This window comes from Podarcis erhardii (genome assembly GCF_964252035.2).
Source record: "Podarcis erhardii genome assembly, chromosome: 1".
Lineage (NCBI taxonomy): Eukaryota > Metazoa > Chordata > Lepidosauria > Squamata > Lacertidae > Podarcis > Podarcis erhardii.
The window spans coordinates 130,748,212-130,770,645 of record NC_138497.1 but is presented as its reverse complement, the minus strand read 5'-3'; the positions used below and the strand labels follow the sequence as shown (position 1 = coordinate 130,770,645).

The following is a 22,434-nucleotide window of genomic DNA, read 5'->3' as shown; positions in this document are numbered from 1 at the left end:
TATGGCTTTGGCAGAAATGTTAAAAGGAACTAGGTACAGATAGATTGTTAATGTATTAAAGGGAAAAAAACTAGGTTAGAATATGTTAAGATTAGTTATAGGACAGAAAATAGATGAAGATGGAAAGGACTTGCTGAAATAGTTAATTGAAGTGGAAGACAAAAAGGGAGGCGTGAGGAAGTCAATGAAACAAGTGAATGAAAGTTAAGATTGAAAATATTGGAAGTGTTTTTAATTGTTTTTGTTTTGTTTTGTTAACTCAATGTTTTATGTAGCGTTTTTGGTTTTGTTTTTGTATTTTATTATATTGTTATGTCTAATTTTTCTTTTTTCTTTTTGTAATTTCCAAACTCTTAATAAATATATTTTTTATTTTTTAAAAAGAATTTGCTGAGACTTTGCATTCTCCTGTTCGGACAAGTGGTGAAAGGGAAACGATTCAGGCTAGGTCGCTATCCACATACAGCTGTCTGGATTGCAGCCCTGGCACCAATTTTAAATATAGTTGCCAGGCCCTCCTTTATTTGTGAAATATCTTTCTCATATATCCCCATTTTGAGAGAGCACAACATCAAGCTTAATACTTTCTTTCTTTCTCTCCTTCTTTGGGGAAAAAGAGATATCAACTGTCTGGTTAGAATTAATGACAGGCTGACATAATCTATATTAGTTTGTTCAGAGAACCTCTTTGTAACTGCTGCCACATGGCTGTAGAGCACACTGTCAGTTCCTTGGAAAGATTGAAGAATGCTGCCAATACATTCTCCTCTGCCAGATGTTTCATTTATTACAGAGCCTCTACACAGACAAATATCCCTCTCGTGTGCCAACTCACTGCCGTGATATCTCCTTGCAGTACTTTGTTCCCTAACTAGCTTTTCACCGTTCTTGTTCTAACAAGAAGGACAGGCACTTAGTGAATGAGTGTAATTAGCTTGATGATGTGTCATCAGGCTGGCACGGTGGCAGCACACTAAATTGCTAGGCAGGATTTGCAATAAAAGAGCTCCTACACCTTGGTTGGTGATAAATAAGCCAAAGACGAGAGGATTTCTGGTCTCTTGCAACACTTCCCCCTTCTCCCTCCCTCTCCCTTTGAGTTTCACATTTGGGGATGGCAACAGTGGTTTCCAGGAAGTTTGTTTTGGGAACTAGCTAGCTGAAGAAAGTGACGACATTTTATGACCTCGTGAACTGGAAATGCCATCATGGTGTTATCAAGGGATGAGGTAACTGTGTTTTGTTTAGCTTGCTTGCTTGCTAATAACAATCACTTTCTCAACGTAGCTAAAGATGTTTTGCTCCATGACTTTTGATGGGTGGAAAATACTCTTGAATACCTATATCCCGCTTTATAGCCCCAAGAGTCTCCCAAAGAGCTAACAAATGACTTTCACAACACAGTCACAATCAAATAAAGGACAGGGAAGAGAAATAACTTAACATCTTTCTGGGGCCATGATTATTCAGGCTGCAATTTCTGCTTTTGTGTCTTCCCTTTGGATCACCACCTCCTATGCAGCAAAACCCACTGAGGACCTCAGGGGCTCAGCTTGTGTGGAAAATAGGCGTTCTTTTCTTCAATGAGCCCTGAGAGTTGATGATTATAGTAATGGTTTCCCAATAACTTTGGTGTAAATTTTCTTTGCTTCCAACAATTCCCTCCTCCTTTTCCATAGGGTCTTCTTTGTAGACCTGCAGTAGAGATGGACAAATTGTTCAAGCTCAGTCTCTCAGCTTGCCATTCTTAAGTTCACTTCTACAGATTTCCGCATCAGCATACCTTGTAAAAGCAAAAAAGTCTTCATGAAAATTCACCAGCATTTTAATATGATTTTCTCCCAACAGACCTTATTTTTGCAAGCAGTTTTTGCTAGTATGTATGTATGTTGTGTTTTTGTATGCTACTTTCACTAATATATGTTTTGTTTGATTGGAGAGCAAAACTATGGACTATGTAGAAGGGCAAATTTTGAAAGACAGCTGTATTTTAGTTAGTGTGTGTTTGAGAAGTATGGATTAGGTAAATTCCACTTAAATGCAAACTGGCCAAAATTTCACCCAGATCTCTAACTATTAGACAATCATATCCCACTTAGTAAAAGGCGAAAGATCCATATGATCTGAAGAGAAACCACTTAGGATGGTTCCTCTTCTCTGACTGGACAATCAAAGTCACATGAAAATCCTTGCTGGGGGAGGAGTCATTGCTTGTTTTCAAGACCGGTTGGCCAAGCAGGAAGAAAACTCCTCCCCCTCAATTGCCACATTGCAGGTGCACTTATTTCTGGCCTCCCACTCCAGCTGGCATTTTCCTCTGTGCATGTGAAGACAGGCTTGGGCAGATTGAAGGAACAAGACCAATAACAGATCCAACGGTCAAGAAGGTGGTTTCTGCATGAGCTGTGGAGGGAAATGAGGGGTGGATAGGGCTCTTCAACCTGGGAAGGTAGCCCATCTAGGAGAAGGAAAACTTTGATCCCAAACCTCCTCTATCTTCAGGAGAAGAATAGGCTACACAAATCCAGAAGTCCCTAAGATAGAGTCCTTAAGATGGTTGGATGGTGCCTTGTACTCCTCCTTCCAGCAGCTCCTGCAGCCAAGCTGGTGCCCAACATGCTAATCTTTCCTTTCGACCCCTAAGTGAAGTCAAGAGGAGGGGTCTTGTCATCTGTGCAGCCCAGGACTTCTATACACACTGCCCAGGCTTGCACCCCGGGGAGTGCTGCTGACTCCAGAGGTGCACTCCATTGTCTCTTGAGACAGATGGATGCCAACAACAGATGGTCATAGTAGGTTGTGAACAGGAGGAAGAGAGGGGAACCTGCCCCGTTGTATATCAGGGGGCGCTGTATGGAATGAGTCTCCTCCTTTAAATTCCTGGGAGTTTACCTTAGTGAGGACCTCAATTGGAAAATCAACATAACTCAGGTGGTCCAAAAGGCCCAACAGAGACCCCATTCCCTCAGGGTCTTGCGAAAGAATAATGTTGAACAACAACTGATGAACTCCTTTTACCGGTCCACAATAGAAAGTGTCCTTTCGTATTGTATCACAATGTGGTATGCTGGCCTGACAGCCACGGACAGAGAGTCTCTACAGAGGGTGGTGAATACGGCACATGAGCCCGCAAGATGACATTGCAAGGGATCGTTGCCTTAGGAGAGTGAGAAAAATTCTCAGGGATGACTCATACCCCGGCCATCACCTCTTTAATCTTCTACCCCTGAGCAGGAGATATAGAAGTATAATCAGCCGTACCAACAGGCTGGAAAATAGCTTCTATCTGTGGGCTGTTGAACGAAAAATAACATAGCGAAATTGCGAGGTGGTGTGTTGTTGGATAAGAGATTGAGTGTTTGGAGGAGAGGGAGGCTCATTTAATTTCACTGTACACAGGTTGTAAAATGACAATAAAGGTATTATTATTATTATTATTATTATTATTATTATTATTATTATTGGTTGTGAACAGCTACAGCAGTTTGTATGATGTGTGAGGAGCCTTTTTTCTCATCTAAGCTCAGTGTTGGTTTGCCAGAGATACAAACGCTCAAACCTCTCCATTCTACTAATCTCACCCCAGGAGCGACACTCAAAGGAGCTACTCCAGCCATTGGTACAAGATAAGTTTAATTTCTGGTGCTTTGCTACAAAACTTCTCACCAACCTACTTAAGTCACTTCGCTCATTGGGCCCGGCAAGCAGGTGCAATAACATTCCCCATGGCTAGGAACATTGCCCAACTGTTTCTTTTTGATTATGTTCCTAGCTGTGGTGAATTTTAAAAAGATCTCAGTGGGCACAGAGAATAGGGTAGGCCTCCTGACCATACATTTGCTCTATTTTATGGGGGAAGGCTCGCCCCCTTTGGATAAATGAATGCTAACACATCAGCAGGGATCCTTCTCTATAGCAAGCATAGCTTAATAGTAATTTTAGTTCTGCATTGCATACACTCCTTTTAAAGAGGAGTCCATTAACTGCAATACACAGACACACACACACACACACACACACACACACACATATATATATATGACAGAAGAGCAACTTTGTAAGATTTACAAAGCTGCTTGTCATGCTATGCAGTATATTGTAGGTTCAAGTTGTTTGGCAATACTAAAGGTTTGTACCTTTACAGCAGTTCCCCGCCCTCAAATAATTCTTGTTTGCTAAGGGTTGTTTGGAATTGTATGTGAGGCGTAAACTACAATGTCCAGAATTCTTTGAGTGGAAGAATGGTCTTTGAATGGTCTTTAAAGGTATTGTGTGAAAGAATGATAATAATACAGTGTTACCTTGGGTTACAGATGCTTCAGGTTACAAATGCTTCAGGTTACAGACTCCGCTAACCCAGAAATAGTACCTTGGGTTAAGAACTTTGCTTCAGGATGAGAACAGTAATCGTGCTCCGGCGGCGCGGCGGCAGTGGGAGGCCCCATTAGCTAAAGTGGTGCTTCAGGTTAAGAACAGTTTCAGGTTAAGAACGGACCTCAGGAACAAATTAAGTACTTAACCCGAGGTGCCACTGTAATAAAAATTTATATACCACACTTCATCGTAAGATCTCTATATGGCTCACAAGATGAATATACAAGTTAAAAGCACAAATAAAAAGTTAAAACAGAAAAAACAAAACAACCACCCCATTCCCCACAAATACACTTTAAAGGCTGTAGAACATGGGTAGGCAACATGAGAAGAATGTGTCCTTTTATTTAAAATGCATCTCTGGGTTATTTGTGGGGCATAGGAATTCGTTCATTTTTTTTTTTTTCAAAATATAGTCCGGCCCCCCACAAGGTCTGAGCGACAGTGGACCGGCCCCCTGCTGACAAAGTTTGCTGACCCCTGCTGTAGAATATCAATCAGCCAAAGATCTGGTTGAAGAGAAGCGTTTTCACCTGTTGGTGGAAGAAGACTGGAAAAAGTTTAAAGATTATTTACGGAAATGTTGCAAAATTAATGAATGCTAGAAAAATGTTGGAATGAAGTTATATGGCTTTAGTGGAAATGTTATAAGGAATTAAGTATAAATAGATTAATAGAGTATTAAAGGAAAAAATAAGGTTAGAATGTGTTAAGATAATTATAGGATTGAAAACAGAGGAAGATGGAAAGGAATTGCTGAAACAATTAACAGAAGTGGAATACAAAAAGGGAGGTGTGAGGAGGTCGTGTAAATAAGTGAATGAAAGATAATATACTGAAATTATTTGATGTGTTTTAAATTGTTTTTGTTTTGTTTTGTTAGTTTAATGTGTTAGTGTTATGTAGTGTTTTTGTATTGTATTGTATTGTTCTTCTTTTTTGTAGTGTTTAAATTGTTGGAAAAGTAATAAATATTATTTTTTTAAAAAAAGAAACGTTTTCACCTGGCAAGTAAAATATATAATGAAGGCAGCAAATGAATCTCCCTGGGGAGAATATTCCACAAATGGGGAGCCATTGCAGAAAAGGCCTGTTTTTGTGGACCTCACATAGAAGAAGCACATGAAGAAGACTTAAGGTTGTACTATGAATCAGCAGCTTTCTGCTGGTTGAAAGATTGGCTGCTTCTTGAAAACACTGATGTTTTAGATTTGGAAGGATTTAACAACGCTTTCGGATGGCATGCATATTTGTGGTATGACAAGGTTAAAATTCATAAGACTTTCAAGAACCATATTGTCAGAAAAGCAGTGTTTAATGTCTGGACAAATTACAAAGACTTACTGGAAAGTAAAACTCCAAGGTGGCTTTCACCATTGGAAGCTAAAGCCCGGAAAAGACTCAATATGGAGGCCAAGTGGCCGAAGTATTGGGAAATATTAGAAAAAGATGGAGATAATTGGAAATTGCAGAGTCAGGAGAAAATGAAAGATAAAGTGCGAGATTGGTTGCATTACGCTCAGATCAAAGAAGTTTTTAAACTTGACAAAAAGTTAGGATTCCAGGTGGAAAAATCGAAGTTAGAAACTGAACTATTAGAGCCTAAGACTAAGGTACTTTCAAGAATGTATAACTTGCTGTTAAAATGGAATACACAAGATGAAACGGTCAAATCGGCTATGATAAAGTGGGCACAGGACATTGGTTATAACATTATGTTTGAGGACTGGGAGAGGTTGTGGACTACTGGGCTGAACTTTACTGCATGTAATGCTCTGAAAGAAAATATTATGAAAATGATATATAGATGGTATATGACTCCAGTCAAACTTGCAAAAATATACCACTTGTCTGATAACAAATGTTGGAAGTGTAAAGAAAATGAAGGAACATTCTTTCACCTCTGGTGGACCTGCCCTAGAGTGAAGGCTTTCTGGGAAATGATATATAATGAGCTGAAAAGGGTATTTAAGTATACCTTCCCTAAGAAACCAGAGGCCTTCCTTCTGGGTATTGTCGGCCAGAAGGTGTTAAAGAAGGACTGAACATTTTTTATGTATGCAACTACAGCAGCAAGGACACTCGTCGCTAAGCATTGGAAAACCCAAGACTTACCCACACTGGAAGAATGGCAGATGCAACTGATAGACTATATGGAACTAGCTGAGATGACTGGCAGAATCTGAGACCTGGGAGAAGAGACGCTAGAAGAAGATTGGAAGAAATTTAAGATCTACCTACAAAAATATTGTAAACTATATGAATGTTAAGAAGGATGCTAGAATATAAATAACTGGGCACCATTAAAGTTAAATATGTGATATAGGAAGATAAGTTAAATTTAAGAAAAGAAAAAATTTTGGAGAATTTTTACGATATATTTAATATTTCAAGATTTGAATAAAGGATATCTAAAATTAGAGATACAATATTGGAAAATTAGACAACAAGAATGAAAATAAGGGGTTAAATTTGCTGGAAATTTATGTATATTTTTTTGGTTAGGAAGGCAGGAGCGGGGGATGGGAGGGAGTCCAAAGATGATAAGAAAATTATGTTAAGAGATATGCTACATTGTTTTGTTTATTGGTATTGTAATTAAATTAAAAAATTGCTAATAAATATATTTTTTTAAAAAAAGAAGAAGAAGAAGCACATGAAGAAGGGCCTCAGATGATGAATTTAGTGTCCAGGTTGGCTTATATGGGGAGATGTGGTCCTTGAGGTATTGCGGACCATAGCAATTCAAGGCTTTATCAAAAAAGAAATTATTTTTATTAAAGATTTTCTTGGTTTACAAAAGTACATGCCTTGTCTATGTCATGTTCCCATTGTTCTTTGACTGCGTCAAGAGGGTTTGTGGGATTTTGGAGCAGTATTTTGTATATTGTGGATACCATCCCTTTACTGTGTCCCTCTGCTGTCAGGAGGTTTTCAAAGGTGGTCAAGCACCTAGTGGCTGCTGATTTTACTGTTGGGGATTGTTTAAGAAGGCATGTAGTTGATGATGTGTTAGCCAAAGGTATATGGGTGTCCCCTAGTTTGTTCTGTATTCCTTGTGTTGGTATGGGTTTGTTGTTGTTTGTTGTTGTTGTTGTTGTTGTTGTTGTTGTTGTTGTTGTTGTTGTTGTTGAAGTCTTTTAGACAATGTAGTCCTTTGGCTTGCCAGGTTTTAATCCGGAGGTTTTGAGCTGCATGTTGGAATAGTGGGTGATAGGCCAGGGGGGTTAGTGGAGATGGGGATACTTTGCCTGCTTTTCCCTTGAACCTGTTCAGTGTTGCTGTTTAAGGCTTTATAGGTCAAAAACCTATAAAATACATCACCTTGCCGACAAAGATCCGTATAATTAAAGCTATGGTTTCCCCAGTAGTAATGTATGGAAGTGAGAGCTGGACCATAAAGAAGGCTGATCGCTGAAGAATTGATGCTTTTGAATTATGGTGCTGGAGGAGACTCTTGAGAGTCCCATGGACTGCAAGAAGATCAAACCTATCCATTCTGAAGGAAATCAGCCCTGAGTGCTCACTGGAAGGACAGATCCTGAAGCTGAGGCTCCAGTACTTTGGCCACCTCCTGAGAAGAGAAGACTCCCTGGAAAAGACCCTGATGTTGGGAAACATTGAGGGCACAAGGAGAAGGGGACGAAAAAGGACAAGATGGTGGGACAGTGTTCTCGAAGCTACCAACGTGAGTCTGACCAAACTGCGGGAGGCAGTGGAAGACAGGAGTGCCTGGCGTGCTCCTGTCCATGGGGTCATGAAGAGTCAGACACGACTGAATGACTAAACAACAACAACAAGGTCAAAAACAGCACATTGCATTGGGCCTGGAAGCTAATTGGCAGCCAGCGAATTTGGTCCAGAATTGCTGTAATATGCTCAAATTGTCTTGCCCCGGTGAGCAACCTGGCTGCCAAATTCTGCACTAGCTCAAGTTTCTGAACAGTCTCACGTTGTAGTAATCCAGCCTAGAGGTTACCAGTAAGGACCATGAGAGAGTGATAACTGGTGAGAAAGGCCTACATGATATCTCACAGCCAGCTGGTTGTAACCTTTGTTACTTCCATATAGAAGTGGCTTCACACAGTTACTGGGTTTATGTGATGGCAACCACAAACAAAGTTAGTCAAATCATCAGCTCCACCCAACACGCTATCCTTTGGCAAAGAAGATAAGGTTCCCTCTTCTACCTGCTTGGTCATTCCAACTGTTTGAACAAAAATGTGGTTAAAGCTTGTTAAGGGATAATTAATATCCATTAAGAGATCTGATGAAAGCCACCTACGATAGATTTGCATAGGCACCAGTTCTAAACGTATTTGTCAGTCCTATGGAAATGAATGAATCCGAGCCTAAAACCTGCCGGTCTTTTCCAGATTCATAGTCGGTTGGATTTAGAAAATTGGAAGCACATGTCTCAATTAAGAACCAATTACTATGACATCCCAGTAGGAAAGAGGTGTTCTGAAAAGGCAACCTGCTGCAAATTAGCCAATTTAAAATTCCGCAGACTTTTAAAACCCATGTTTCATAAAACTGCTAAATGTTTAACAATTTAGCTACACCAGCCTAAAAGTGAACACTGCCTCTCTAAGGCTGAAGTCCTAGATACTCTTACCTTCGTGTAAGTCCCATGGAGCGCATCTCAGTCAATATGGACTGTCTTACACATTGACAATGGCTTAGCAGGCTAGCAGATAGCTCATCTTCAAGACCCCCCCCCTAACCTGGATAAGACTGGTAATTGATTTTTGCATGTTGACTAAGGCAAATCATAAAGGCCTGGTCTCCCAAATGAATGGCCATGAATTATTAATAACCAGCAGTTGTTATTAGCTGTGCGGTAAAACCTATTTAACTGTATAAATAATTAGACTTTAAAGGCCCTTGCCTGGGGTATAAAGATTGTTGCAGTGTAATGGATCTTGAAGGCGCTAGTTTGACTCTGGATGAATGTTACTACTTAAAGCGCTGCAAGCGACAATCCCGATACAAAGACTCAGGAAAAGTTGTGAGATTTTGAAATTTTAGCTTGAAAGCGTTACAGTGAATAATGTCAGAAACATGGCGAATGTTGATTTTTGCCACTAATTGCAAGATAAAAAGGGATCGGCAGGAAAGGTTACAAGTTTTTGAGAAGTCTTGGTAATATGCTTTATTTTGTGTTTATTCTACAGGTGAAACTAAAAAAATTAGAATATCATGGAAAAGTTCATTTATTTCAGTAATTCAACTTAAAAGGTGAAACTAATATATGAGATAGACTCATGACATGCAAAGAGAGATATGTCAAGCCTTTATTTGTTATAATTGTGATAATTATGGCACACAACTGATGAAAACCCCAAATCTCAGAAAATTAGAATATTAAATGAAATCAGCAAAACAAGGACTGAAAATAGAGGAATATTGGACCTCTGAGAAGTAGAAGCATGCATATGTACTCAGTACTTGGTTTGGGCCCCTTTTGCATCAATTACTGCCTCAATGCGGCGTGGCATGGATGCTATCAGCCTGTGGCACTGCTGAGGTGTTATGGAAGACCAGGATGCTTCGATAGCAGCCTTCAGCTCTTCTGCATTGCTCGGTCTCATGTCTCTCATCTTGCTCTTGGCAATGCCCCATAGATTCTCTATGGGGTTCAGGTCAGGCGAGTTGGCTGGCCAATCAAGCACAGTAATCCCATGGGCATTGAACCAGGTTTTGGTACTTTTGGCAGTGTGGGCAGGTGCCAAGTCCTGCTGGATAATGAAGTCAGCATCCCCATAAAGCTCATCTGCAGAAGGAAGCATGAAGTGCTCCAAAATCTCCTGGTAGACGGCTGCATTGACCCTGGATTTAATGAAGCACAGTGGACCAACACCCTGCATGTATCTGGTATTTTTTAAATAATGAGTAGTTTGATAAGCAATTTGTCCACAGAATGGAAGATGGCAGGATCCCCAAGAACATGCTCTACAGTGACTCACAAGGGAATGCTGACTTGGAATATGGTGTCTCGGTTTGGGGCCATTTCATATTGGAGGGTATGAAATAGAATTTGCTTCCCCCAAGTGCTCTAATTCTTATTTTTTCCCCTTACTTGTAGGTTGAAATGGTCTTTCCTTTCCTTTTTAAGGACTTGATCTCCTTCTGCAGCGCCTGTAAGACAGAGCTATTCCACCTGGCCTTCAGTTTGAATTAGCTTTATCCTATTCCCTTTTCCCTTTCCTCTTCTATGAAGAAACCCTTATTCACACACCTCCTTGCTGGCCCTAGTAGGACCAACTTGGCCAGTTAGCCTTGGTGGTCATTCAATGTCTACTGACTGGGGTTTTGTTTTTTTCCAAAAATGCCCCCTGAATTTTTGAATTCTATTGATGTTGATGCTGCATTTTATGTTGTATTCTGTGGTGTTTTATGCTGTTTTTAAGTCGCATTTTAATCAATGTTTATATTTGCTGTTAGCCTCCCTGAGCCCCATTTTTAAACCGGGAAGGGCGGGGTATAAATAATAATTTATTATTATTATTATTATTATTATTATTATTAAACAGGTGAGCATTAAAAACCCACCTCTCAGCATTACAGACTCAAGGGTCCACAGACAAAATTTTAGAAAATATTGTCTATTTCTAAATCTTTGAGCCACCTTTTCACCCAAATGAAGCCCATTAGTTCACTTACAACAAGATTTTGCTCTGTATAGCCACTTCTGACATCAGGAGGAGGTGGTGTTGTGGGCTTCACGCCCCCAACGCGCACGTGGAGGCTGGCTTCCAGCCCCCCACGATCAGAGGAATCCTTGGGCTGCGTCATCCCCTGAGCCAACCAATCGGCTGGCTCAGGGTGTGTGGCTTGCCTCATTTAAGGCAAGCGCGGCCCCGGGATCTCCCTCTTTGGTCCGCACAGCTATTGAAGGGTAGTCCGGTAAAGGATTCCGGGGGGCGTTGCCTTGTCCAAAGCCTATGGAGGCCAGGGCCTAAAGCGCCCCCTTGAGTGGTGACCCCGGGTGAGTGCCTAGTTGATGTGCATCAGCAGGGCTCCCTCTGCTGGTGTTAACCCTTCCCAGTTTTCAAGCTAACAGGCTGAAGCCAGATAGTCTGATAGGACCAATGCCTAAGCCAATACTGCTCTTACCTGTAACCAATAAAGTTGTGGCCATTTTAAGAGAGTCTGTGTACTGGTCCAGTAAACGCTTCCACTGCGCAACCAGCAACAGTTCTCTTTGCAGAGCATTAATTAAGTCCAGTGCAGAGATTCTTGTTGCAGTACAAGCTTCAGAGTCTCAGCAGCAAAGAAATAATGACACAGGGAAGCCTGTCTTTCCAAAGACAGGTTTATTGCAGAAAGATAACAGAAACACCTCCGGAGCTTTCAGACATTTTTGCTTCACGCCCCACAGGCAGAGAAAACAAACACTCTTTATATACTGAGCAACTTAACAACTTAACGAGCTTGACTACTTAAAGTCACATGACATTGCTAACTTGCCAGCGTCTTAGGTTTCACACCCTAACACATTTTTTGCCCATTAACCTTAAAATAATGGTGTCCTGTGTCTTTATTCCTACTGGGGGGAGGCGGGAACTCACCACACAACCTTTCTTTTATGGGACTATGGTTTGGCAATGGTTGGGCTCCATTTTGATTGTGAGCATGGCAGCATTTTGATTCTAAACCAATGTGGATCACTACATTCTATGGCATTCTGATATTTATGAAAATGCTTTTGGTGAACCTCCTCTCAAGATCTGTTCTTTTGTTGTTGTCATTCCTTCCCATCATTTAGAGATTCTGGAACTATCAGTGCCACTACGGGTTGGTCAAACTGAAGGAATGGGTTTCTGTGCAGTCAGTTTAAAACTGACTCAACCCCCCCCCCTTTTCTTCTTAGCATTTCTAAAATGCTTTAACTTGAGCTGTTGAGCAAATGCATAAGAACATAGCTGCATAAACAAGGCTTTCTCCTTTATCAGTCAGTGACGATAAGGATGGCCTTGTCCACTCCAAAGTGGAACAGGGATGACACTCTAGGTCTTATCTTACCACAACCCTGAAGCACAGACCTAAGTCTGGGAACAACGCCAGAGTGTGTTCCCGGAGATGATGACCTCTTCCTCCAAGATAAGAGTAGGAGGAGGAAGATCCTTTTAGGGTCAGAAGTACAGGAAGGAATACCCTTTTATGGTTAAGAATACCAGAGCAGGAACATATGTGATGTCAACCTGCGTACATAGGCTGACGTGGTTGGATTCCTGGGGAAGGGGGGAGAGGGTGCCTGGGGGATATATATACTGCATGAAACTTCTCATTTCTTTGGACTTGCTGTGGACTCACCACGCAAGTGCCTTCTGCTATCCGGAGAGCAGAATAAACTCTTTCTTGGAATCAACCTCGGTGTCATTTGACTTCCTTCCTCCTGTCCGGGAGCAACACAGACCCAATCGGTGAACTCCAATAAGGATACAAAACTTAATAAAAGTGATGGTAAACAGAAGGCTTGGCTTGGTTTGGGCTTTTACTTGGAGGGATAAAATCCTTTTCACATGCCCGTTCTATATTCTTCAAAACTGCAAAAAGAATATCTGATATGTGTATGCTTCCATTTTGATTGCTGTGCTCGTCATAAAGATGAATTAATGTGGTGCCATTTTCAATTCTCATTATAATTCTTTACCATGAGATGAAATATTGGACTTCTAATGGCTATACGAATTACAGCAGCATGCTGTACCATGTTGACCTTTTCAATATTCTGTGTTTTCACTGGCTGGCATTTCCACTCCTCCTCTCAGTGTTACAATGGCACTAAACTTGCTGGTACTCCTTGAACGGGGAGCCAATGAAAATGGAGAATATTGAAAAGGTCATTGTTACGCAGTCACTTCCATATTTCACTCTCTATATAAGGCATTTAGGCGTTCATGAAACAGTGTACGACAGCCCTGAAAAATGATATTGTTCACCCCTTCTCTCATTAGCCTGGTACAAGAGCTTGCTGAGGTTTTGTGACACAAAACTATAACGAACAAAATTAGAGTGTTGGTTTCCAACAGTAATCGACGCAGGGGGATTTAAAAGAAAAAGTAAAACCGTTTCTCGTGTGCTGAGGTCCAAACGACACATGACATTAAATTACTATTGTCATTCATTCATTCATTCAGTAGCAACATAAGAAGAAAAGGTCCCATATGAGAGCTGGGAGGGACTACAACCTTCTGTGGGTGGTAAGAGTTAAGAACTACCTCTAAGAGAGGTGTTACGGTCCGGTTCATGGGCGATCAAAGTCCCGGCAGGGGACATCAGGACTGGGGGGCAAGATGGCAGGGTGGGAGCAGGAATGGGGGTCCAAAAGCCAGGAGTCAATAAGCCAAGGGTCCGAGGTTCAGGAAGTAAGGAGTCAAGAAGCCCAAGGCAAGAAGAGTGTTGCTGTGGCAAAGAGCCGAAGGGAAATGCTGACCTTATATCTCTTCCCAGCTCTTGCCACCAGGTGCTGTGAGTTACCAATCGGCCTCACCTGTAAGGCCGCATCTTGCCTTTCCAGAACAAACTGAGGACTTTGCAGGACTGGGGCCTTCCTATTGGTCACAGGGCCTGGCTCCTGTATGCACACCTGACAAGAGGACTCTGTACAGTGGTACCTCAGGGTACATACACTTCAAGTTACAGACTCCGCTAACCCAGAAATAGTACCTTGGGTTAAGAACTTTGCTTCAGGGTGAGAACAGAAATCATGCTCCGGCAGCACGGTGGAAGCGGGAGGCCCCATTAGCTAAAGTGGTGCTTCAGGTTAAGAACAATTTCAGGTTAAGAACGGACCTCCGGAACGAGTTAAGTACTTAACCCAAGGTACCACTGTACTCTATTTTCATTTTTTTTGTAGCTGTTTTTGTTTTTTGTTCAAATTAGTTGTCTATATTTTATTGCATCATGAATAAACTTTAATAAAAATCTTAACACAAAGAAGAAGAACATTAGAGCGCCAGAACAGAGGTGTATCTGGTCCAACATCCCCCCCCCCACCGCTGTGGCTAATCCACAGTCTATGGGAAGTCCACAAGGAAGACATCATGAATGTACAGAGACACAGCGGCCAACCTGATGTCTATGGGGGAGTCCACAAGGAGGACATGAGGACAAAAACCACACAGGTTTCCGAAATAATAATAATAATAATAATAATAATAATAATAATACAGTGGAACTTTGGTTCTCGAACTTAATCCGTTCTGGAAGTCTGTTCGACTCCAGAAACTGTTAAAAAAGCAAGGCATGGCTTCCGATTGGCTGCAGGAGATTCCGAAAAACGTTAGAAAACCAGAACACTTCTGGGTTTTCAGTGTTCGGGAGCCGATTTGTTCATCTACTAAGCCATTCGAGAACCAAGTTTCTACTGTAATAATTTATTACTTATACCCAGTGCTTTTTTCCCCCTAAAGAAATGTTCAGGGGTATTCTCCTTTGACACCATCAACCATAACATCCTTCTGGACCGTCTAGAGGGGCTGGGAGCTGGGGGCACTGTTATACGGTGGTTCCGCTCCTTCCTCCTGGGCCGTGTCCAGAAAGTGGGGGGGGGGATGAGTGTTCAGACCCCTGGGCTCTCACTTGTGGGGTGCCTCAGGGTTCTGTCCTCTCCCCCATGCTTTTTAATATCTATATGAAGCCGCTGGGAGAGTTCATCAGGGGGTTTGGACTGGGTGTTCATCAGTATGCAGATGACACCCAGCTCTACCTCTCCGTTAAATCAGAACCAGTGAAGGCAGTGAAGGTCCTGTGTGAGTGTCTGGAGGCGGTTGGAGGATGGATGGCGGCTAACAGATTGAGGTTGAATCCTGACAAGACAGAAGTACTGTTTTGGGGGGACAGGGGGCGGGCTGGTGTGGGGGATTCCCTGGTCTTGAATGGGGTAACTGTGCCCCTGAAGGACCAGGTGCACAGCCTGGGAGTCATTTTGGACTCACAGCTGTCCATGGAGGCGCAGGTTAGCTCTGTGTCCAGGGCAGCTGTCTACCAGCTCCACCTGGTACGCAGCCTAAGACCCTACCTGCCCGCGAACTGTTTCGCCAGAGTTGTGCATGCTCTAGTTATCTCCCGCTTGGACTACTGCAATGCGCTCTACGTGGGGCTACCTTTGAAGGTGACCCAGAAACTGCAATTAATCCAGAATGCGGCAGCTAGACTGGTGACTGGGAGTGGCCGCCGGGACCACATAACACCGGTTCTGAGAGATCTGCATTGGCTCCCAGTACGTTTCCGAGCACGATTCAAAGTGTTGGTGCTGACCTTTAAAGGCCTAAACGGCCTGGGTCCTGTATACCTGAAGGAGCGTCTCCACCCCCATCATTCAGCCCGGACACTGAGATCCAGCGCCGAGGGCCTTCTGGCAGTTCCCTCATTGCGAGAAGCAAAGCTACAGGGAACCAGACAGAGGGCCTTTTTGGTAGTGGCACCCGCCCTGTGGAACGCCCTCCCATCAGATGTCAAAGAGATAAACAATTACCTGACATTCAGAAGACATCTTAAGGCACGAAAGTTTTTAATATGTAACACTGTACTGTTTTTAACACTTGATTGGGAGCCGCCCAGAGTGGCTGGGGAAACTCAGCCAGATGGGCGGAGTATAAATAATAAATTATTATTATTATTATTATTATTATTATCATCATCATCATCATCATCATCATCATCATCATCATTTTGACTCAAGAAAATCACCATTTTATAGTTCAAATTGGGAAAAATAAATACAGTAAATGGACAAAAGTAGAAAGATTCACAAAAGGTTTAGGGGTATGCATACCCCTGCATACCCCCCCCCCTAAAAAACATTGTTTATACCCCACCCATCTGGCCAGGCCCCCCCAGCCACTCTGGGCAGCTCCCAACAGAATATTAAAAACACGATAAAACAAACATTAATAACTTCCCTAAACAGGGCTGCCTTCAGGTGTCTTCTAAAAGTTGTATAGTTTTTTTTATCTCCTTGACATCTGATGGGAGGGTGTTCCACAGGGCGGTGCCACTACCGAGAAGGCCCTCTGCCTGGTTCCCTGTAGCTTCACTTCTCACAGTGAGGGAACCGCCAGAAGGCCCTTGGAGCTGGACCTCAGTGTCTGGGATGAACGATGGGGGTGGAGATGCTCCTTCAGGTATACAGCACCGAGGCCGTGAAAAAAGCTCAGCAACTCTGGTCCGTCCTCCAAAGACAATGGGTAGATCACTGTCTCTCTCTCTCTCTCTCTCTCTCTCTCTCTCTCTCTCTATATATATATATATACTGTGAGTAGATTGCCTTGCCTTTGCTCTGGGGAAAATCTCTGACTGTTGTCAATGCACACCACGATTACTCTGGGTGCTGATTAGTTTCTGGACCCAATTCAAAGTGCTGTTGTTGACGGCGGCGAGGTTATTGCTGGCTCAGGTATGGAAACAGCAAAAATTGCCTACAATAGCAGAGTGGCAGTACAAGGTTATGGAGTATGCAGAAATAGCCAAGCTAACAGCAAAAATTTGACATCAGGGTGATGAAACATATCAAAAAGAATGGGGGAAAATTATGTTATATATAGAGAAGATGGTGTGAAATAGGGAAACCAGTAGAATTAAAATAATATCTCATAATGGGAAAATACAAGAAATTTATGGGATAATAATATCAAAATGAATTAAAAATGTATATTAGGACTATTATTGAACAATATTTGTAAATGAACAGACAGACAACAAGAATTGTATATACAGAAAGATTTATTTGTTTACAGACATTTAATGGAAAAAAATTAAGAAGAACAATCTTATAGAAAATGGATAAAGACAATGCGAAAAGTCAGAGGACATAAAAAAGCCAGAAGAAGGAAGGAGGGAAGTCAACTCGGGAGAGCAAGAACAAATGTGAAATATAATGTATGTGTATGTATAATATGTAACTAAAAATTCAATAAAGATCATCTGTAAAAAAACAAAAAGAAAAACCACAAAGTGCTGTTGTTGATCTATAAAGGCTCAGGACCACAAAACCTTCAGGACCACCTCTCCCCAAACAACCCAGCCCAGACCCTGTGTTTGCCATCTGAGGCCCTTCTCTATGTCTCCAGAGTGGTTTAGATGGTGGCAATAAGAAAAAGGGCCTTTTCTGTGGTGGCTCCCTGAATGTGCAAGGCTTTCCCCAGAGAGGCTGGTGCCATCATTACATGTCTTTAGGTGCCAGGCAAAAACATTCCTCTTTACCCAGATCTATGGCTATTAAATAACCAATGGTTTGTGAAAGTGTGGGGGACACGACTGTTATTTTGATGACTATTTTATTATTAGAATGTCAGTCTGCTGTTTAGTATGTTTTTTTATCATTGATGTTCTGTAATGTGCTTGTATTTTATTGTATTGTATAATTTTTCTTAAATTTTCTAATATACATTCCAAAATATTCATTTAAGCAGCCTTAAATCAATGATTTCCCTTCTTCTCTTTCCGTGGTTCATTTTGCATACATCCCTGCATATTTTACATGAACTAAACCCTTCAGTAATCCATTGTTACATCGATCAAACTCATTTACACTGCTGAATTCATCTTAATGCTACCAGTGTTTTTAAATGGACACAATTTCCACCCATATATTCAGTAAACATTTTCCAGTCTTCTTCAAACGTCCTTGTTCTCTTATTCTATACGTTCAATCTGCAAGCTGCACGTATTCCATCAATTTAAGTTGCCATTCTTCTTTGGCTGGGACCTCGCTTTTAAAGTTGTGCTTTTAAAGCTATACACGGCTCCAGGGTCTTTTGATAAAGGGCAGCATATTATTAATAAAAATAATTAATGAAGCCATGTCTATAGCCAGAGTTAGGTTACCTTCCTCTGTGCATCTGCATGCGAGCAGTCAGAAGAACAGGGATTTGATTGGCATGAGATCCCCAAATCAATTCAGCACTGCAGCCCCTCCCATGGCTTAATTCCATGCTGAAGAGGAAAGCAAATAGGCACTAACCTGTGAGGAGACCTGGAATGAGCTGCCTTATCTGCCCAGGCTGTCTGTCAAACACCTAAGCACCTTCCCTCCAGTTGCCTTGCATTTTAAGCCTCCTGGAGGTTCTTTGTTAGAACTCAAGTTATCACCAGTCGGAGCCAGACAATTCGGTGCACACATCAATCTTAGCGACAATGATTGTCAAAGGGCAGCTTAGAAACACCCCACAAACCCTTATTAATGAAATTATGGCAGGTGCAGCAGCAGAAACAGCAGCTGTTAACCCCTTCTGCCTCTGTTTTGGTCTTCCAGTTCTGATCCATTTGAGATTTCTTTGCCACACAGAAGTGCATTGCATTGCATTTTAATTTACCAATACTACAGACCCTCTAAGTGTCCCTATTTTCTAGGGACGTTCCTAATTTAGAGAAGCCGTCCCAGTTTCTGATTTGATCCCAGAATGTCCCACTTTTCCTTAAAGATAAAGGGACCATGAGGTCCAGTCGTAGCCGACTTTGGGGTTGCGGCGCTCATCTTGCTTTATTGGCTGAGGGAGCCGGCGTACAGCTTCTGGGTCATGTGGCCAGCATGACTAAGCCGCTTCTGGTGAACCAGAGCAGCACACGGAAATACTGTTTACCTTCCTGCCAGAGCGGTACCTATTTATCTACTTGCACTTTGATGTGCTTTCGAACTGCTAGGTTTGCAGGAGCTGGGACCGAGCAACAGGAGCTCACCCCATCACGGGAATTCGAACCGCCGACCTTCTGATCAGCAAATCCTAGGCTCTGTGGTTTAACCCACAGCGCCACCCGTGTCCCTATTTTCATTGGAGAAATGTTGGAGGGTATGAAGTTATCCAACACCCAAGCTGTCTGAACACAATCCTGTATAGGAAAGTTTTTTAAAATATATATTTAATGTTTTATTATGTTTTTATATATGTTGGAAGCTGCCTAGAATGGGTGGGGCAACCCAGTAAGATGTGTGGGGTATAAATAGTAAAACTATGATTATGGAATGGGACGTCCCTGTTTTCATTGGGTGAGTCTTGCTAAAGCCACATGTTATAGGGCAGGGGTGGGGAAACTTTTTCAGCAGGGGCCCGATCCACTGGCCCTCAGACCTTGTGAAAAACTTGAAAAAACTATATGAATGAATTCCTATGCCGCACAAATAACCCAGAGATGCATTTTAAATAAAAAGACACATTCTACTCATGTAAAAACATGCTGATTTCTGGCCCATCCGCAGGCCGGATTTGGAAGGCGATTTGGGTCAGATCGGCTCCTGGGCCTTATTTTGCCTACCCATGTTAAAGGATATCAGAGTCTTGCAGGAGTGAAGGGAGGAGTGGATTTTTCCTTGGGTTGCACCTGAAGGTTGGTGCAGAATGCTCTTAAAGGGTTCCTTCAGAGTCTACAGTTCCTGTGACCTTTTGTGTTAATAAAGTGCTGTGTTCAGTTACAGGGCCCTGCAATTATTTCTAATAATATCATAGCATGAGCGAGTGTCAGATGATGTGGGAAACTAATGCACATTTAGATGCTTCGAGTCTGCCAAGTAATTAAAAGACAATTTAAGAGAGAATGAAATAATGAATAGTTTAGCTGGAGATGAGAATAGCTAGGCTATAATAAACGAGAAGGGGTAGAGGGAGTAAAGATGAAGATCTCTTGCCGGTGGCAGAAAGAAATTGCCGAACAAAAGATAAAAAGAGCTTCCTGTCTTTATTCGGCAGTGTTTATGGGAAAGAGGAGCATAAACAACATTCCATAGCTCTGCTTTGTTTGCCCGAAGGTAGAAGTTCTGCCACTCCATCTATTTGCGGTGATTCTTGCTTGGCGTTCACAATTCCGGTTCAGATGGGAGTGGCAAGAAACATTCTCTCGGCTCAACATTAACCATTTCAGATTCAGGAGTGGTCCATGCTGTACCTCACATGAAGCTGCCTCATACCAACTGTGAAAACATTATGAGCCTCGCTGGTGAAGGAGCTGACTTGCATATGGTCTGCCTCAGGGTTGGCACAATACATTTTGCTGCCTGACAAAGTACAAGATGGCGCCCTGTGTGCAGAAGCTATCAGAACTGGCAGCTGACTCTTTCTTTATCAAGACATAAGAACCCAGGAACCCTTATACAGAGTCAGACCCTGGGACAACTAGCTTAGAAAAGCCTCCATGGACTGGAAGAAGCTCTCAAGAGTTTTAGGCATCGACTTGGAGATGCTGGGACCTTCAGCAGGCAAAGTAGACCCTCCAAGTGTCCCTATTTTCCAGGGACAGTCTCGGATTTACAGAAATGGTCCCGGTTTCTGATTTGATCCTGAAATGTCTCGCTTTTCCTTTGTTGTTGTTTAGTCGTTTAGTCGTGTCCGACTCTTCGCGACCCCATGGACCAGAGCACGCCAGGCACTCCTGTCTTCCACTGCCTCCCGCAGTTTGGTCAGATTATGTTTGTAGCTTCGAGAACACTGTCCAACCATCTCGTCCTCTGTCGTCCCCTTCTCCTTGTGCCCTCCATCTTTCCCAACATCAGGGTCTTTTCCAGGGAGTCTTCTCTTCTCATGAGGTGGCCAAAGTATTGGAGCCTCAGCTTCACGATCTGTCCTTCCAGTGAGCACTCAGGGCTGATTTCCTTAGGATGTCCCTATTTTCATCATAGAAATGTTGGAGGGTATGGAGTTATGTGACCCCTGAGCCAAGGAGATGAGTAACTATAGAACTTTTAGAAGACATCTGAAGGCAGCCATGTATTGGGAAGATTTTCAGTGTTTAATGTTTTACGCGTGGGTCCAGAATTGGCTTCCACTGTCACTTACGGACTCATTGTTAAAACCGTGTTTATGGAAGACATTCTTACTCGGCTACGAGTGATCGCCAAAGAAGATATTTGTTGGAAGCAACCCAGAGTGGCTGGGGCAGCCCAGTCAGAAGGGCAGGGCATAAATAATGAAATTATTATTATGATGGAATAGGACATCCCTATTCTCATCAGAATAGAGTATGATGGGCTGTAACACTGAGCCACAGCCTTTCCCAACAGCAGTGCTCAGGTGAGGAGGCTTCTTGTTTGAGCCTTGGCTAATTCTGAATCTGACTGGTTCCTGCTAGTACTGCATCACCATTCTGAAATTCACATTTTCCTTTGTTGTTGTGCCAGGAGAACAAAGAATACTGCTTTTGCTGGTGCTGTTGCAAGCAGAGCAAAACTCTCACTCTCTCTGTGTGTGTGCAGTGCCGGATTTACGTATAAGCCAAACAAGCTATAGCTTAGGGCCTCACTCTCTTGGGGGCCCCCCAAAAATTTAAAGGGAAAAAAACTGGATGTACATTTCCAAAACATAAGATAAAAAGCAAATAAAATAAAACCTACATACAGTAACAGTGTTTTGTGTTATGTAGGCTCCTATGATGTAAATAATGTGCCCTGCCTGCTAGCCTGCTCCCTAAAATATCACTGGTTTGCTCATTTCTATATCAATTACTTTGATAAAATACATACAGTGGTACCTTGGGTTACAGATGCTTCAGGTTACAGATGCTTCAGGTTACAGACTTCACTAACCCAGAAATAGTACCTCGGGTTAAGAACTTTGCTTCAGGATGAGAACAGAAATCATGCGGCGGCAGCGGGAGTTCCCATTAGCCAAAGTGGTACCTCAGGTTAAGAACAGTTTCAGGTTAAGAACGGACCTCCAGTACAAATTAAGTTCTTATCCCGAGGTACTGCTGTATTTTGTTATGTGCAAATGGCTTGAGGTACCTATTAGGTCCCTAAATTACCACATAGCATATATTCAACACAAAAAACAGCTGCAATTTGTTGTTGACAAAGGACAGCTGGACATATAAAGGGCCCATTACCTTCAGTAGCTTAGGGTCTCATCAAACCTAAATCCGGCCATTTTTCTCTCTGTGTGTGTCTTAGCTACATCATAGAGCCCGTCTGTGAAAGGTTTAGGCTCTTAATTCTTTTTGGAAACTTACTTGCTAAGAAGGTCAGATAAATAATAAAACACATTGGATTTGGAAGCTGGTGGCAAGTGTGACTTTGTTCTTACCTGTTTTCTCCATAGAGATTGACTTTAGTTTTCTCTATGGTGA

At 42.2% G+C, this 22,434-nt stretch overlaps 1 long non-coding RNA gene across 1 annotated transcript; it reads right to left on the bottom strand.

Moving 5' to 3' along the window:
- Window positions 1-1,646: 1,646 nt before the first annotated feature.
- Window positions 1,647-22,210, bottom strand: LOC309336023. Its single transcript, XR_014153863.1, has 3 exons — window positions 22,195-22,210; window positions 16,698-16,802; window positions 1,647-1,695 (listed from the first exon to the last, which is right to left on the bottom strand). It is a non-coding gene; the product is annotated as an uncharacterized lncRNA (long non-coding RNA).
- Window positions 22,211-22,434: the final 224 nt, after the last annotated feature.